The sequence below is a fragment of the Myotis davidii genome, unplaced genomic scaffold, assembly GCF_000327345.1.
Source record: "Myotis davidii unplaced genomic scaffold, ASM32734v1 scaffold78, whole genome shotgun sequence".
Lineage (NCBI taxonomy): Eukaryota > Metazoa > Chordata > Mammalia > Chiroptera > Vespertilionidae > Myotis > Myotis davidii.
In genome coordinates, this window is record NW_006290305.1 from 4400356 (window position 1) to 4406897 (window position 6542).

Consider the following 6542-nt stretch of genomic DNA (forward strand, 5'->3'; position numbering starts at 1 on the left):
CACCAGTAGCTACCCTAAGGGTTAAAAAGCTTAATATTGAAATTCTCCCTCTGACCTGATATTGGAGGGTAGAGGGAGTACCAGAAATAAAAATAATGGACCAGGACTTAGTTTATTTAAAACTGGTTAAAAATAAGTTTGGTGCTTTGAATTGTTTTAGGAGAAATCACAAAGATGAGGTTCAGTGGTGGAAGCAAAGAGGTGCATGGGAGAGCTGTAAGTATCCTATCATCTTCATAGCATCTCTCCAGCAGTTAACCCACAAAGCAATATTTTTGTGTGGGGGAAAAAAATGGTCCTTTTCTCAATATTATTGAGTAAAATCTATCTCATCTTAAAGATTTGTAAGTTGATATGATATCTAAGTAAACTGTGGGTTTACTATGAAATATTATCCTGATTTCAGCCAGATTACTACCTCTAAACATTTCTTAGGCAAAAATGCTGCAGCCAGCCCACTTTTGTTCCATGATATAACTTAAAATTACCTAAACTTTTACAATCCAACACTGCTCTATTTTCCTTACTGTCCAATTCTAGGGACCCAGGGACACTATGATCATTAAAGTGTTGAAGATTTTAGGTATCCAGGTATCAGTTAAAAGTTACAAAATTTTAAGCCTACACTTACCAAATATAATATAATATAATATAATATAATATAATATAATAAGCACTTTATGTGTTATTTCCTTTTTAAGAAAATATGTTTTTATTTATTTCAGAGAGAGGAAGGGAGAGGGAAAGAAGGAAACATCAATGATGAGAGAGAATCATTGATCGGCTGCCTCCTGCAGGCCCCCAATGGGGATTGAGCCCACAACCCCAGCATGTGCCCTGAGTGGGAATCAAACCATGATCTCCTGAAAAAAGAAAGAAAAGAAAAAAAAGTGACCTCCTGGTTTATAGGTTGACGCTCAACCTCTGAGCCACACCGGCCAGCGGTGTTATTTCCTTTAATACTCACAATAATTAATAATATCTACCTTTGCTATGATTGCCCTGGTTTTATAGATGAGGAAATAAGACATCAGAGGCTGGGAGATCTGGGCTGGAACCACCACCTTCTTCAAACTTCCTGGTGACCTTGGGCAGGTGTCTTTGGGCATTTCACTGGCTCTTCATTTGCAAAGAAACCTCCTGGGTGGCTTTATTTTAGTTAGTTAGTTAGTTAGTTAGTTAGTTTATTGGGTTGACATTGGTTAATAGGATCATATAGGTTTCAAGGGTATCTTTCTATGATACATGCTCTGCACATTGCATTCTCTGTCCAACACCCAAAGTCAAATCATCTTCTGTCACCAAATATTTGGCATCTTTATCCCTTCCAAGTTCCACCCTTACCCCCCCCACCCTTTTCCTCTAGTAACCACCATACTGTTTTCTGTGTCTATCAGTTTCAGTTTTATAATCCTGGTGGTTTCTAACATCTAACATTAGATGGCAGTGACTCTAAGCTAACAGCCCTTGTAGGTCCGCTGTGCTCCTATTAAGCAGTGGAAAGGAAGCATCTGTGTTACAGAGACTTAGAGATGAAAGGAACATCTTTTACTGCCTTGTGAACTGCTCCAATAGGAGGTTTTATTTCCGGATGACATCCATTTACTACACAAAAGAGAAATGATTACATGCTTGCGGAAGTACACACTAAAATAGCATAGAATTTATGTAGCGGTGAGAGCGTGCCAGTTGGGTGAGATGGTTGTATTATTAGTATCTAATTACCTTTCCTCGGTAGCTAGAGAATCATGTGACTTGTTAACTCTAAGGCCTCTTAGCTCACAAAAGCATGGTTTTAGAGGTGGTATAGGTCTGAAGATACTATTGTGAGAGTGCTATGACTAAGGCATCTCAGACAAAACATGTAAATTATTAACTCCAATTCTAAGCACTCTGTTATTATTAAAGTTAGAGTCCATAACTAGGGAATCCAGGTGATGGTGAATGGAGTCAGAGAAAAGGCAGGGCCTACCAATCAGGTCTAGAATTTCCCAAAAACATTTCTGTGCATCTAATAGTATTTATTTGATGGAATATACTTATTTTCCATAAAAAGGATATTTTTGTTTTCTTATCTAATATATGACTCAAAACATAGCAGACATTCAGTGAAGCTCAAGCTGGTTTGGCTCAGTGGCTAGAGGGTTGCCTGTGGAATGAAGGGTCCCAGGTTTGATTCCAGCCAAGGGCACATATCCGGGTTTCGGGCTCAATCCTCAGTAAGGGGCGTGCAGGAGGCAGCCAATCAATGATCCTCTCTCATCATTGATCTATCTCCCCCTCTCCCTTTCTCTCTGAAATCAATAAAAATCTATTTTTTAAAAATGGTGTCCCCTCAAAAAGATGTATTAAAGCCCTAACCCCCAGTACCTCAGAATGTGACCAAATCTGGAAATTTACAGAGGTAATCAAATTAAAATGAGGTCATTAGGGTGGGCCCTAATCCAATATGACTTATAAAAGGGGGAAATTTGGACACAGAGACAGATATGCACAAAGAGAAGACTATGTGAAGAGACAGGGGTTGAAGATAGCCATCAACAAGCCAAGGAGAGAGACCAGGAGCAAATTCACCCTTCATGCCTTCAGAGTGAGCACAGCCCTGCTAACACCTTACCTCCGACTTCTGGCCTCCAGAACTGGGACACAATCAATGTCTGCTGTTCTAAGCCACCCAGCTTGTGGGAGTTGCTACAGCAGCCCTAGCAAACTAATACAGCTGGGATCTATGACTTTCCTCTTCCACAGTGCGGCCCGCCTTCCTCAGTTGTTTCCCACCCCTAGCTCAATGGGTTACTTTTCTACTCGAGGAAGCCCAAACCTTACTTAGGGATTTTCAGCCGAAACTATGAAGCCCTTGGGCATAAAAATCCTGAAAAGGAAAAACCTGAAGCCATTTTATCTTCTCATTCAATGCAATCAGCATTGTGTCCCTGCTGCAAACTTCACTCTGAGTATTTAAACGAGTGATAATTAAGGACCCACCCCCTAATTCCAGAGAGACAGAGAGACTGGTTAGTTTTCTTTGAAAGCAGGAGCCTGACTTACAGAGCAGACTTCAGAGCCTAGCTTCAGCACAACCAACCTTTGATGTTTCTGTTCTTCTTTGACCCAGAGTGGGAAAAAAAGAAAAAGAAGGAGGATGGGTAGAGTTTAGAGTGACACTATCTCACTCTTCAGGCAGGTTCAGGGTCAACTGACAGTGGAGTAGGAAGTCTGAGTCAATCCAACAGCTGAAGGGTCCACAGTCCTTGCTGCTTGATTGTTAATGGCTCCAGCAGGTGCAATAGGAGCAGCCCCAGGTGAGTCATTTTCCTATTGACTCAGGCCCTCCCCTTTATGGGTTAGCTGGATCTAGTTAAGACTTTTATCAAGAGGGGACAGGGCACACAGACACAGACAACAGTATGTTGATAGCCCGAGGGAAACGGGGAGCGGGGATGGAAAGAGACTTTACTCTGGGCGATGGGCGCATGATGCAGTGTGCAGATGATGTTTTGTGGAGTTGTACACTTGAAACCTGTATGGTTTTGTTAGCCAATGTCACCCCAATAAACTAAAAAAAAAAAAAAAAAGGAAGAAGAGTGGGCAGGGTTGAGCAGAATGGGTGAAGGTGGTCAAAAGGTATAAATTTTCAGTTGTAAATTAAATAAGTTCTGGGGATATAATGATGTAACATACACATGTTATTTCCTTAGTTAATAATACTGTATTGTATACTTGAAAGTTGCTAGGAGAGTAGATCTCTAAAGTTCTCACAAGGGAAAAAATTTGTAACTGTGTGTGGTGATGGATATTAACTAGACTTACTGTGGTGACCATTTTGTAATGTATACCTATATTGTGCACCTGAATCTAATATATGTCAATTATACATCGATTTAAAAATAGAAGCATAGTGTAAAAAAATAGTAAATCCACTACAAAAGATATACCTGGATCCTGAGTCCAGAGATGTCTTGTTTAAACAAAAAAGGAATGAATGCTCAAGGATATGACCACCAGCCTGTTGATAAGTAAAGGCTGGTATCCTAAAAAGGAAAGAAAAAATAAACTAAAGCCTTGATGTGCATTAACCAAACTTGCACCCCTAATTATTTACCAAATCGAGGTTGGAAGTCAGATGTCCAGACAGGGTCCAGTATTCTATTTCTTTTGCCAACTCTTACTCTATAGGCAATAGATCATCAGAACACTTTATGTTTTAAAGTAGTCCTGTTGTTGTTGGGTTTTTTTTTATAATTGCCACTACTTTTTCCACCTATTTATTCTTCCCACAAATTTTAGAATTATTTTGTTCCATTCCTTCTAGTTCTTTTTTAAAATCTATTGTTATAGCTGTATTCATGTGCATATATATATATGATGTTATTATCTTTTTAAATGGTACATTTAAAACTTTTTTCTATAGCTCCAAAGCTTCATAATTATACTTACTTAAATTCTATCTCTATTATTGGACATTTAAGTTATGTTATCTTTTTCACAATTTAAATAACTCCATAACAAATATCTTCATGCATATAATCTTTTCAAATCGTGGATTATCTCTTTAGAGTAATTTTTCTGAGGTAAAAATTATTGGGTCAAGGAAGTGGGAGCATTCTTAGGGGTTTGGTACAGAATGCCAAATTGCTTTAGAAAAAGGTTATAACAATTTACACTCCCCACTAGTAATGTATACAGACAATACCACCGTTACCCTAGAACTGCCGGTTATATTTTGTGTATTTCAATTGGAAAACAGTCATACTTTATATTTTTGTTTGACCTGTACTTCTTTGATTACTAGTGATGTTGGACATTTTACCATCTATGAATTATGGATTATTCATGTCCTTTATTCATTTATATACTGGAGTCATTTTTTCTACTAACTTTGTGAGAGTGTGTTTGTTTGGGGTTGTTTTAGGAATTAACAGTCAATTTTATTAGCCTCAGCCCAGAAGTCCATGAGTCTTGAAGACCTCTGTGTAGCTGTCAGTTTTCTTCTCCACACTCTTTTCAGTCTGTTTCCGAGCCTCATGCGCTGCTTTTTCTCCCCGAAATGGATCTTGGCCTTTTCCTTCCTCTTCTCCTCCAGAGTGGCTGTGACTGCCTGCGACTTCACAGGCAACCTCCTGAGCCAGGCGCCCTGGCTAGGCAGACTTCTACGTAGGCTTTATATGCACATCCTTGAGGGCAGCAGGAACCACCGTTTGCATTTTCTTGTCTAAGGGCGGCAGGATCCTGTCAAACACCTTGAGGTGGTCCCAGAAGGCGAGGCCTCCCCGGGCCATGCGGCAGCATGCATTGCAAGGTCCGCCAAAAGATGAGGCTCAGGGAGCCGAAGTGGGAAAGCTTGTGGAATGGTTGGTGTTCATCCGCTGGCAGAGGAAGGTCAAGGACTTCAACTTGTTTTTGTATAAAATGCCAGAAATGTCGAGGCCCTCACAGCGCACAGCCACTTTCCAACTCAGCAGGATCTGCTTGGCCACGATGGTCGCCCGGTGGCCAGGAGATGGCATCGGCCATCGAGCTCTAGGGTCTGGCCCGGCCATCTTCTGCACCGGCTTGGCATAACCAACTTTGTGAGTTCTTGAGTGTTTACAATGAATGCTATGGTGTGCCACCCAGAACCCCGATGAAGATGAGAGCTCTCATTCCCCCACTGCTATGCAGTGTCACTGCTACCATTTTGCAACTGCTTCCTTCTCTGTTTTTCAGGAAAGGGAGCGCCTTGCCTGAGCCCCCTCTCCGGCCCTCCCAAGGATCTGTGCAGTGGAGACCAAATTTCTTAACTTAATTTAAGACGATTCTGAAGGGCCATCTAAGCCTCAGCTGCTGCTGTGTCACCTCTCAGCTTCTCCCAGTCCTGCAACACTCAATCCCTTGTGGATGCTATTTCTAGAACCCTTCCTATTAAATTTTCTTGCAGCTTTATTGAGGCATAATTGACAAATCAAATATTGTAAGATATGTAATTCTTTTACATGTATATGCATTGTGAAAGGATTCCCCTATCAAGTTAACACATCTCGCCTCACATATTTACCTTTTTGTGTGTGTGAGAGAATATTTAAGTTGTACTCTTTTAGCAAATTTAGCAAATTTCAATTATACAATATAGTTATTAACTACTAGAGGCTCAGTGCATGAAAATTTGTGCACTTGCGGGGGGGGGGTCCCTCAGCCCGGCCTGCCCCCTCTCACAGTCCCAGAGCCCCCAGGGGATGTCCTGCAGGAGGCAACCGGGCTGATCAGCCAGGCTGATCAGGGGAAAGCGCTGCCCCTAGCACCCTGCTGTGGCTGCCTGAGTCCCAGGCCTCGCAGCCTCCAGGGCTCACGGCTGCCTGAGCCCTGGGCCTCATAGCTGCTGTGGCTTTGTCCGGATGGATGTCAGCTCTAATTAGCATATTACCTTTTTATTAATATAGATGGTCATTATGGTCATCATGTCATATATTAGATCCTCAGACCTTATCCATCTTATATATGAAAGTTTGTATGCTTTTACCAACCTCTTCTTATTAACCAACCTTTTCTACTCTCTGTTTCTGTGA

The 6542-nt window shown here is 41.2% G+C and overlaps 1 pseudogene; it reads right to left on the reverse strand.

Moving 5' to 3' along the window:
- Positions 1-4911: 4911 nt before the first annotated feature.
- Positions 4912-5560, reverse strand: LOC102770958 (annotated as a pseudogene).
- Positions 5561-6542: the final 982 nt, after the last annotated feature.